We start from the raw sequence: 12,091 nt of genomic DNA, 5'->3' as shown, positions 1-12,091 counted from the left end.
CTCTTCTGAGCCTTGCTGCTACATGGGTATTCAGTTGTCTGAAAAAACGCGTTTATTTCGGGCTGAAAAACACGTTTTGAAAAGTGTACTGTTACTGCCCCATAACTTACATGGGGTTGACCAAACTTGCAGAAACATGTTTATTTCTGCTGAAAAACATGTTTTGACACTTTCAGCACACTGGGGTTAAGATCTGAGTGTGTGGGCTCTTCTGAGCCTTGCTGCTACATGGGGATTCAGTTGTCTGAAAAAACGCGTTTATTTCGGGCTGAAAAACACGTTTTGCAGAGTGTACTGTTACTGCCCCATAACTTACATGGGGTTGACCAAACTTGCAGAAACATGTTTATTTCTGCTGAAAAACATGTTTTGACACTTTCAGCACACTGGGGTTAAGATCTGAGTGTGTGGGCTCTTCTGAGCCTTGTTGCTACATGGGGATTCAGTTGTCTGAAAAAACGCGTTTATTTCGGGCTGAAAAACACGTTTTGAAAAGTGTACTGTTACTGCCCCATAACTTACATGGGGTTGACCAAACTTGCAGAAACATGTTTATTTCTGCTGAAAAACATGTTTTGACACTTTCAGCACACTGGGTTTAAGATCTGAGTGTGTGGGCTCTTCTGAGCCTTGTTGCTACATGGGGATTCAGTTGTCTGAAAAAACGCGTTTATTTCGGGCTGAAAAACACGTTTTGAAAAGTGTACTGTTACTGCCCCATAACTTACATGGGGTTGACCAAACTTGCAGAAACATGTTTATTTCTGCTGAAAAACATGTTTTGACACTTTCAGCACACTGGGGTTAAGATCTGAGTGTGTGGGCTCTTCTGAGCCTTGTTGCTACATGGGTATTCAGTTGTCTGAAAAAACGCGTTTATTTCGGGCTGAAAAACACGTTTTGAAAAGTGTACTGTTACTGCCCCATAACTTACATGGGGTTGACCAAACTTGCAGAAACATGTTTATTTCTGCTGAAAAACATGTTTTGACACTTTCAGCACACTGGGGTTAAGATCTGAGTGTGTGGGCTCTTCTGAGCCTTGTTGCTACATGGGGATTCAGTTGTTTGAAAAAACGCGTTTATTTCGGGCTGAAAAACACGTTTTGAAAAGTGTACTGTTACTGCCCCATAACTTACATGGGGTTGACCAAACTTGCAGAAACATGTTTATTTCTGCTGAAAAACATGTTTTGACACTTTCAGCACACTGGGGTTAAGATCTGAGTGTGTGGGCTCTTCTGAGCCTTGCTGCTACATGGGGATTCAGTTGTCTGAAAAAACGCGTTTATTTCGGGCTGAAAAACACGTTTTGCAGAGTGTACTGTTACTGCCCCATAACTTACATGGGGTTGACCAAACTTGCAGAAACATGTTTATTTCTGCTGAAAAACATGTTTTGACACTTTCAGCACACTGGGGTTAAGATCTGAGTGTGTGGGCTCTTCTGAGCCTTGCTGCTACATGGGTATTCAGTTGTCTGAAAAAACGCGTTTATTTCGGGCTGAAAAACACGTTTTGAAAAGTGTACTGTTACTGCCCCATAACTTACATGGGGTTGACCAAACTTGCAGAAACATGTTTATTTCTGCTGAAAAACATGTTTTGACACTTTCAGCACACTGGGGTTAAGATCTGAGTGTGTGGGCTCTTCTGAGCCTTGTTGCTACATGGGGATTCAGTTGTCTGAAAAAACGCGTTTATTTCGGGCTGAAAAACACGTTTTGAAAAGTGTACTGTTACTGCCCCATAACTTACATGGGGTTGACCAAACTTGCAGAAACATGTTTATTTCTGCTGAAAAACATGTTTTGACACTTTCAGCACACTGGGGTTAAGATCTGAGTGTGTGGGCTCTTCTGAGCCTTGTTGCTACATGGGGATTCAGTTGTCTGAAAAAACGCGTTTATTTCGGGCTGAAAAACACGTTTTGAAAAGTGTACTGTTACTGCCCCATAACTTACATGGGGTTGACCAAACTTGCAGAAACATGTTTATTTCTGCTGAAAAACATGTTTTGACACTTTCAGCACACTGGGGTTAAGATCTGAGTGTGTGGGCTCTTCTGAGCCTTGTTGCTACATGGGGATTCAGTTGTCTGAAAAAACGCGTTTATTTCGGGCTGAAAAACACGTTTTGAAAAGTGTACTGTTACTGCCCCATAACTTACATGGGGTTGACCAAACTTGCAGAAACATGTTTATTTCTGCTGAAAAACATGTTTTGACACTTTCAGCACACTGGGGTTAAGATCTGAGTGTGTGGGCTCTTCTGAGCCTTACTGCTACATGGGGATTCAGTTGTCTGAAAAAACGCGTTTATTTCGGGCTGAAAAACACGTTTTGCAGAGTGTACTGTTACTGCCCCATAACTTACATGGGGTTGACCAAACTTGCAGAAACATGTTTATTTCTGCTGAAAAACACGTTTTGACCCTTTCTGCACACTGGGGTTAAGATCTGAGTGTGTGGGCTCTTCTGAGCCTTGCTGCTACATGGGTATTCAGTTGTCTGAAAAAACGCGTTTATTTCGGGCTGAAAAACACGTTTTGAAAAGTGTACTGTTACTGCCCCATAACTTACATGGGGTTGACCAAACTTGCAGAAACATGTTTATTTCTGCTGAAAAACATGTTTTGACACTTTCAGCACACTGGGGTTAAGATCTGAGTGTGTGGGCTCTTCTGAGCCTTGTTGCTACATGGGGATTCAGTTGTCTGAAAAAACGCGTTTATTTCGGGCTGAAAAACACGTTTTGAAAAGTGTACTGTTACTGCCCCATAACTTACATGGGGTTGACCAAACTTGCAGAAACATGTTTATTTCTGCTGAAAAACATGTTTTGACACTTTCAGCACACTGGGGTTAAGATCTGAGTGTGTGGGCTCTTCTGAGCCTTGCTGCTACATGGGGATTCAGTTGTCTGAAAAAACGCGTTTATTTCGGGCTGAAAAACACGTTTTGCAGAGTGTACTGTTACTGCCCCATAACTTACATGGGGTTGACCAAACTTGCAGAAACATGTTTATTTCTGCTGAAAAACATGTTTTGACACTTTCAGCACACTGGGGTTAAGATCTGAGTGTGTGGGCTCTTCTGAGCCTTGTTGCTACATGGGGATTCAGTTGTCTGAAAAAACGCGTTTATTTCGGGCTGAAAAACACGTTTTGAAAAGTGTACTGTTACTGCCCCATAACTTACATGGGGTTGACCAAACTTGCAGAAACATGTTTATTTCTGCTGAAAAACATGTTTTGACACTTTCAGCACACTGGGGTTAAGATCTGAGTGTGTGGGCTCTTCTGAGCCTTGCTGCTACATGGGTATTCAGTTGTCTGAAAAAACGCGTTTATTTCGGGCTGAAAAACACGTTTTGAAAAGTGTACTGTTACTGCCCCATAACTTACATGGGGTTGACCAAACTTGCAGAAACATGTTTATTTCTGCTGAAAAACATGTTTTGAACCTTTCTGCACACTGGGGTTAAGATCTGAGTGTGTGGGCTCTTCTGAGCCTTGCTGCTACATGGGGATTCAGTTGTCTGAAAAAACGCGTTTATTTCGGGCTGAAAAATACGTTTTGAAAAGTGTACTGTTACTGCCCCATAACTTACATGGGGTTGACCAAACTTGCAGAAACATGTTTATTTCTGCTGAAAAACATGTTTTGACACTTTCAGCACACTGGGGTTAAGATCTGAGTGTGTGGGCTCTTCTGAGCCTTGCTGCTACATGGGGATTCAGTTGTCTGAAAAAACGCGTTTATTTCGGGCTGAAAAACACGTTTTGCAGAGTGTACTGTTACTGCCCCATAACTTACATGGGATTGACCAAACTTGCAGAAACATGTTTATTTCTGCTGAAAAACACGTTTTGACCCTTTCTGCACACTGGGGTTAAGAGCTGAGTGTGTGGGCTCTTCTGAGACTTGCTGCTACATGGGTATTCAGTTGTCTGAAAAAACGCGTTTATTTCGGGCTGAAAAACACGTTTTGAAAAGTGTACTGTTACTGCCCCATAACTTACATGGGGTTGACCAAACTTGCAGAAACATGTTTATTTCTGCTGAAAAACATGTTTTGACACTTTCAGCACACTGGGGTTAAGATCTGAGTGTGTGGGCTCTTCTGAGCCTTGTTGCTACATGGGGATTCAGTTGTCTGAAAAAACGCGTTTATTTCGGGTTGAAAAACACGTTTTGAAAAGTGTACTGTTACTGCCCCATAACTTACATGGGGTTGACCAAACTTGCAGAAACATGTTTATTTCTGCTGAAAAACATGTTTTGACACTTTCAGCACACTGGGGTTAAGATCTGAGTGTGTGGGCTCTTCTGAGCCTTGCTGCTACATGGGTATTCAGTTGTCTGAAAAAACGCGTTTATTTCGGGCTGAAAAACACGTTTTGAAAAGTGTACTGTTACTGCCCCATAACTTACATGGGGTTGACCAAACTTGCAGAAACATGTTTATTTCTGCTGAAAAACATGTTTTGAACCTTTCTGCACACTGGGGTTAAGATCTGAGTGTGTGGGCTCTTCTGAGCCTTGCTGCTACATGGGGATTCAGTTGTCTGAAAAAACGCGTTTATTTCGGGCTGAAAAACACGTTTTGCAGAGTGTACTGTTACTGCCCCATAACTTACATGGGGTTGACCAAACTTGCAGAAACATGTTTATTTCTGCTGAAAAACATGTTTTGACACTTTCAGCACACTGGGGTTAAGATCTGAGTGTGTGGGCTCTTCTGAGCCTTGTTGCTACATGGGGATTCAGTTGTCTGAAAAAACGCGTTTATTTCGGGCTGAAAAACACGTTTTGAAAAGTGTACTGCTACTGCCCCATAACTTACATGGGGTTGACCAAACTTGCAGAAACATGTTTATTTCTGCTGAAAAACATGTTTTGACACTTTCAGCACACTGGGGTTAAGATCTGAGTGTGTGGGCTATTCTGAGCCTTGCTGCTACATGGGTATTCAGTTGTCTGAAAAAACGCGTTTATTTCGGGCTGAAAAACACGTTTTGAAAAGTGTACTGTTACTGCCCCATAACTTACATGGGGTTGACCAAACTTGCAGAAACATGTTTATTTCTGCTGAAAAACATGTTTTGACACTTTCAGCACACTGGGGTTAAGATCTGAGTGTGTGGGCTCTTCTGAGCCTTGTTGCTACATGGGGATTCAGTTGTCTGAAAAAACGCGTTTATTTCGGGCTGAAAAACACGTTTTGAAAAGTGTACTGTTACTGCCCCATAACTTACATGGGGTTGACCAAACTTGCAGAAACATGTTTATTTCTGCTGAAAAACATGTTTTGACACTTTCAGCACACTGGGGTTAAGATCTGAGTGTGTGGGCTCTTCTGAGCCTTGTTGCTACATGGGGATTCAGTTGTTGAAAAAACGCGTTTATTTCGGGCTGAAAAACACGTTTTGAAAAGTGTACTGTTACTGCCCCATAACTTACATGGGGTTGACCAAACTTGCAGAAACATGTTTATTTCTGCTGAAAAACATGTTTTGACACTTTCAGCACACTGGGGTTAAGATCTGAGTGTGTGGGCTCTTCTGAGCCTTGTTGCTACATGGGGATTCAGTTGTCTGAAAAAACGCGTTTATTTCGGGCTGAAAAACACGTTTTGAAAAGTGTACTGTTACTGCCCCATAACTTACATGGGGTTGACCAAACTTGCAGAAACATGTTTATTTCTGCTGAAAAACATGTTTTGACACTTTCAGCACACTGGGGTTAAGATCTGAGTGTGTGGGCTCTTCTGAGCCTTGCTGCTACATGGGGATTCAGTTGTCTGAAAAAACGCGTTTATTTCGGGCTGAAAAACACGTTTTGCAGAGTGTACTGTTACTGCCCCATAACTTACATGGGATTGACCAAACTTGCAGAAACATGTTTATTTCTGCTGAAAAACACGTTTTGACCCTTTCTGCACACTGGGGTTAAGAGCTGAGTGTGTGGGCTCTTCTGAGACTTGCTGCTACATGGGTATTCAGTTGTCTGAAAAAACGCGTTTATTTCGGGCTGAAAAACACGTTTTGAAAAGTGTACTGTTACTGCCCCATAACTTACATGGGGTTGACCAAACTTGCAGAAACATGTTTATTTCTGCTGAAAAACATGTTTTGACACTTTCAGCACACTGGGGTTAAGATCTGAGTGTGTGGGCTCTTCTGAGCCTTGTTGCTACATGGGGATTCAGTTGTCTGAAAAAACGCGTTTATTTCGGGCTGAAAAACACGTTTTGAAAAGTGTACTGTTACTGCCCCATAACTTACATAGGGTTGACCAAACTTGCAGAAACATGTTTATTTCTGCTGAAAAACATGTTTTGACACTTTCAGCACACTGGGGTTAAGATCTGAGTGTGTGGGCTCTTCTGAGCCTTGCTGCTACATGGGTATTCAGTTGTCTGAAAAAACGCGTTTATTTCGGGCTGAAAAACACGTTTTGAAAAGTGTACTGTTACTGCCCCATAACTTACATGGGGTTGACCAAACTTGCAGAAACATGTTTATTTCTGCTGAAAAACATGTTTTGAACCTTTCTGCACACTGGGGTTAAGATCTGAGTGTGTGGGCTCTTCTGAGCCTTGCTGCTACATGGGGATTCAGTTGTCTGAAAAAACGCGTTTATTTCGGGCTGAAAAACACGTTTTGCAGAGTGTACTGTTACTGCCCCATAACTTACATGGGGTTGACCAAACTTGCAGAAACATGTTTATTTCTGCTGAAAAACATGTTTTGACACTTTCAGCACACTGGGGTTAAGATCTGAGTTTGTGGGCTCTTCTGAGCCTTGTTGCTACATGGGGATTCAGTTGTCTGAAAAAACGCGTTTATTTCGGGCTGAAAAACACGTTTTGAAAAGTGTACTGTTACTGCCCCATAACTTACATGGGGTTGACCAAACTTGCAGAAACATGTTTATTTCTGCTGAAAAACATGTTTTGACACTTTCAGCACACTGGGGTTAAGATCTGAGTGTGTGGGCTATTCTGAGCCTTGCTGCTACATGGGTATTCAGTTGTCTGAAAAAACGCGTTTATTTCGGGCTGAAAAACACGTTTTGAAAAGTGTACTGTTACTGCCCCATAACTTACATGGGGTTGACCAAACTTGCAGAAACATGTTTATTTCTGCTGAAAAACATGTTTTGACACTTTCAGCACACTGGGGTTAAGATCTGAGTGTGTGGGCTCTTCTGAGCCTTGTTGCTACATGGGGATTCAGTTGTCTGAAAAAACGCGTTTATTTCGGTCTGAAAAACACGTTTTGAAAAGTGTACTGTTACTGCCCCATAACTTACATGGGGTTGACCAAACTTGCAGAAACATGTTTATTTCTGCTGAAAAACATGTTTTGACACTTTCAGCACACTGGGGTTAAGATCTGAGTGTGTGGGCTCTTCTGAGCCTTGTTGCTACATGGGGATTCAGTTGTCTGAAAAAACGCGTTTATTTCGGGCTGAAAAACACGTTTTGAAAAGTGTACTGTTACTGCCCCATAACTTACATGGGGTTGACCAAACTTGCAGAAACATGTTTATTTCTGCTGAAAAACATGTTTTGACACTTTCAGCACACTGGGGTTAAGATCTGAGTGTGTGGGCTCTTCTGAGCCTTGTTGCTACATGGGGATTCAGTTGTCTGAAAAAACGCGTTTATTTCGGGCTGAAAAACACGTTTTGAAAAGTGTACTGTTACTGCCCCATAACTTACATGGGGTTGACCAAACTTGCAGAAACATGTTTATTTCTGCTGAAAAACATGTTTTGACACTTTCAGCACACTGGGGTTAAGATCTGAGTGTGTGGGCTCTTCTGAGCCTTACTGCTACATGGGGATTCAGTTGTCTGAAAAAACGCGTTTATTTCGGGCTGAAAAACACGTTTTGCAGAGTGTACTGTTACTGCCCCATAACTTACATGGGGTTGACCAAACTTGCAGAAACATGTTTATTTCTGCTGAAAAACACGTTTTGACCCTTTCTGCACACTGGGGTTAAGATCTGAGTGTGTGGGCTCTTCTGAGCCTTGCTGCTACATGGGTATTCAGTTGTCTGAAAAAACGCGTTTATTTCGGGCTGAAAAACACGTTTTGAAAAGTGTACTGTTACTGCCCCATAACTTACATGGGGTTGACCAAACTTGCAGAAACATGTTTATTTCTGCTGAAAAACATGTTTTGACACTTTCAGCACACTGGGGTTAAGATCTGAGTGTGTGGGCTCTTCTGAGCCTTGCTGCTACATGGGGATTCAGTTGTCTGAAAAAACGCGTTTATTTCGGGCTGAAAAACACGTTTTGCAGAGTGTACTGTTACTGCCCCATAACTTACATGGGGTTGACCAAACTTGCAGAAACATGTTTATTTCTGCTGAAAAACACGTTTTGACCCTTTCTGCACACTGGGGTTAAGATCTGAGTGTGTGGGCTCTTCTGAGCCTTGCTGCTACATGGGTATTCAGTTGTCTGAAAAAACGCGTTTATTTCGGGCTGAAAAACACGTTTTGAAAAGTGTACTGTTACTGCCCCATAACTTACATGGGGTTGACCAAACTTGCAGAAACATGTTTATTTCTGCTGAAAAACATGTTTTGACACTTTCAGCACACTGGGGTTAAGATCTGAGTGTGTGGGCTCTTCTGAGCCTTGTTGCTACATGGGGATTCAGTTGTCTGAAAAAACGCGTTTATTTCGGGCTGAAAAACACGTTTTGAAAAGTGTACTGTTACTGCCCCATAACTTACATGGGGTTGACCAAACTTGCAGAAACATGTTTATTTCTGCTGAAAAACATGTTTTGACACTTTCAGCACACTGGGGTTAAGAGCTGAGTGTGTGGGCTCTTCTGAGCCTTGCTGCTACATGGGTATTCAGTTGTCTGAAAAAACGCGTTTATTTCGGGCTGAAAAACACGTTTTGAAAAGTGTACTGTTACTGCCCCATAACTTACATGGGGTTGACCAAACTTGCAGAAACATGTTTATTTCTGCTGAAAAACATGTTTTGACACTTTCAGCACACTGGGGTTAAGATCTGAGTGTGTGGGCTCTTCTGAGCCTTGTTGCTACATGGGGATTCAGTTGTCTGAAAAAACGCGTTTATTTCGGGCTGAAAAACACGTTTTGAAAAGTGTACTGTTACTGCCCCATAACTTACATGGGGTTGACCAAACTTGCAGAAACATGTTTATTTCTGCTGAAAAACATGTTTTGACACTTTCAGCACACTGGGGTTAAGATCTGAGTGTGTGGGCTCTTCTGAGCCTTGCTGCTACATGGGGATTCAGTTGTCTGAAAAAACGCGTTTATTTCGGGCTGAAAAACACGTTTTGCAGAGTGTACTGTTACTGCCCCATAACTTACATGGGATTGACCAAACTTGCAGAAACATGTTTATTTCTGCTGAAAAACACGTTTTGACCCTTTCTGCACACTGGGGTTAAGAGCTGAGTGTGTGGGCTCTTCTGAGACTTGCTGCTACATGGGTATTCAGTTGTCTGAAAAAACGCGTTTATTTCGGGCTGAAAAACACGTTTTGAAAAGTGTACTGTTACTGCCCCATAACTTACATGGGGTTGACCAAACTTGCAGAAACATGTTTATTTCTGCTGAAAAACATGTTTTGACACTTTCAGCACACTGGGGTTAAGATCTGAGTGTGTGGGCTCTTCTGAGCCTTGTTGCTACATGGGGATTCAGTTGTCTGAAAAAACGCGTTTATTTCGGGCTGAAAAACACGTTTTGAAAAGTGTACTGTTACTGCCCCATAACTTACATGGGGTTGACCAAACTTGCAGAAACATGTTTATTTCTGCTGAAAAACATGTTTTGACACTTTCAGCACACTGGGGTTAAGATCTGAGTGTGTGGGCTCTTCTGAGCCTTGCTGCTACATGGGTATTCAGTTGTCTGAAAAAACGCGTTTATTTCGGGCTGAAAAACACGTTTTGAAAAGTGTACTGTTACTGCCCCATAACTTACATGGGGTTGACCAAACTTGCAGAAACATGTTTATTTCTGCTGAAAAACATGTTTTGAACCTTTCTGCACACTGGGGTTAAGATCTGAGTGTGTGGGCTCTTCTGAGCCTTGTTGCTACATGGGGATTCAGTTGTCTGAAAAAACGCGTTTATTTCGGGCTGAAAAACACGTTTTGAAAAGTGTACTGTTACTGCCCCATAACTTACATGGGGTTGACCAAACTTGCAGAAACATGTTTATTTCTGCTGAAAAACATGTTTTGACACTTTCAGCACACTGGGGTTAAGATCTGAGTGTGTGGGCTCTTCTGAGCCTTGTTGCTACATGGGGATTCAGTTGTCTGAAAAAACGCGTTTATTTCGGGCTGAAAAACACGTTTTGAAAAGTGTACTGTTACTGCCCCATAACTTACATGGGGTTGACCAAACTTGCAGAAACATGTTTATTTCTGCTGAAAAACATGTTTTGACACTTTCAGCACACTGGGGTTAAGATCTGAGTGTGTGGGCTCTTCTGAGCCTTGTTGCTACATGGGTATTCAGTTGTCTGAAAAAACGCGTTTATTTCGGGCTGAAAAACACGTTTTGAAAAGTGTACTGTTACTGCCCCATAACTTACATGGGGTTGACCAAACTTGCAGAAACATGTTTATTTCTGCTGAAAAACATGTTTTGAAACTTTCTGCACACTGGGGTTAAGATCTGAGTGTGTGGGCTCTTCTGAGCCTTGCTGCTACATGGGGATTCAGTTGTCTGAAAAAACGCGTTTATTTCGGGCTGAAAAACACGTTTTGAAAAGTGTACTGTTACTGCCCCATAACTTACATGGGGTTGACCAAACTTGCAGAAACATGTTTATTTCTGCTGAAAAACATGTTTTGACACTTTCAGCACACTGGGGTTAAGATCTGAGTGTGTGGGCTCTTCTGAGCCTTGCTGCTACATGGGTATTCAGTTGTCTGAAAAAACGCGTTTATTTCGGGCTGAAAAACACGTTTTGAAAAGTGTACTGTTACTGCCCCATAACTTACATGGGGTTGACCAAACTTGCAGAAACATGTTTATTTCTGCTGAAAAACATGTTTTGACACTTTCAGCACACTGGGGTTAAGATCTGAGTGTGTGGGCTCTTCTGAGCCTTGTTGCTACATGGGGATTCAGTTGTCTGAAAAAACGCGTTTATTTCGGTCTGAAAAACACGTTTTGAAAAGTGTACTGTTACTGCCCCATAACTTACATGGGGTTGACCAAACTTGCAGAAACATGTTTATTTCTGCTGAAAAACATGTTTTGACACTTTCAGCACACTGGGGTTAAGATCTGAGTGTGTGGGCTCTTCTGAGCCTTGCTGCTACATGGGGATTCAGTTGTCTGAAAAAACGCGTTTATTTCGGGCTGAAAAACACGTTTTGCACAGTGTACTGTTACTGCCCCATAACTTACATGGGGTTGACCAAACTTGCAGAAACATGTTTATTTCTGCTGAAAAACACGTTTTGACCCTTTCTGCACACTGGGGTTAAGATCTGAGTGTGTGGGCTCTTCTGAGCCTTGCTGCTACATGGGTATTCAGTTGTCTGAAAAAACGCGTTTATTTCGGGCTGAAAAACACGTTTTGAAAAGTGTACTGTTACTGCCCCATAACTTACATGGGGTTGACCAAACTTGCAGAAACATGTTTATTTCTGCTGAAAAACATGTTTTGACACTTTCAGCACACTGGGGTTAAGATCTGAGTGTGTGGGCTCTTCTGAGCCTTGCTGCTACATGGGGATTCAGTTGTCTGAAAAAACGCGTTTATTTCGGGCTGAAAAACACGTTTTGCAGAGTGTACTGTTACTGCCCCATAACTTACATGGGGTTGACCAAACTTGCAGAAACATGTTTATTTCTGCTGAAAAACATGTTTTGACACTTTCAGCACACTGGGGTTAAGATCTGAGTGTGTGGGCTCTTCTGAGCCTTGCTGCTACATGGGTATTCAGTTGTCTGAAAAAACGCGTTTATTTCGGGCTGAAAAACACGTTTTGAAAAGTGTACTGTTACTGCCCCATAACTTACATGGGGTTGACCAAACTTGCAGAAACATGTTTAT

The sequence above is a fragment of the Lepisosteus platostomus genome, chromosome 8 (assembly GCF_059453375.1).
Source record: "Lepisosteus platostomus isolate fLepPlt1 chromosome 8, fLepPlt1.hap1, whole genome shotgun sequence".
In the NCBI taxonomy this organism is placed as follows: domain Eukaryota; kingdom Metazoa; phylum Chordata; class Actinopteri; order Semionotiformes; family Lepisosteidae; genus Lepisosteus; species Lepisosteus platostomus.
Note: the sequence above shows the minus strand (reverse complement) of the source record.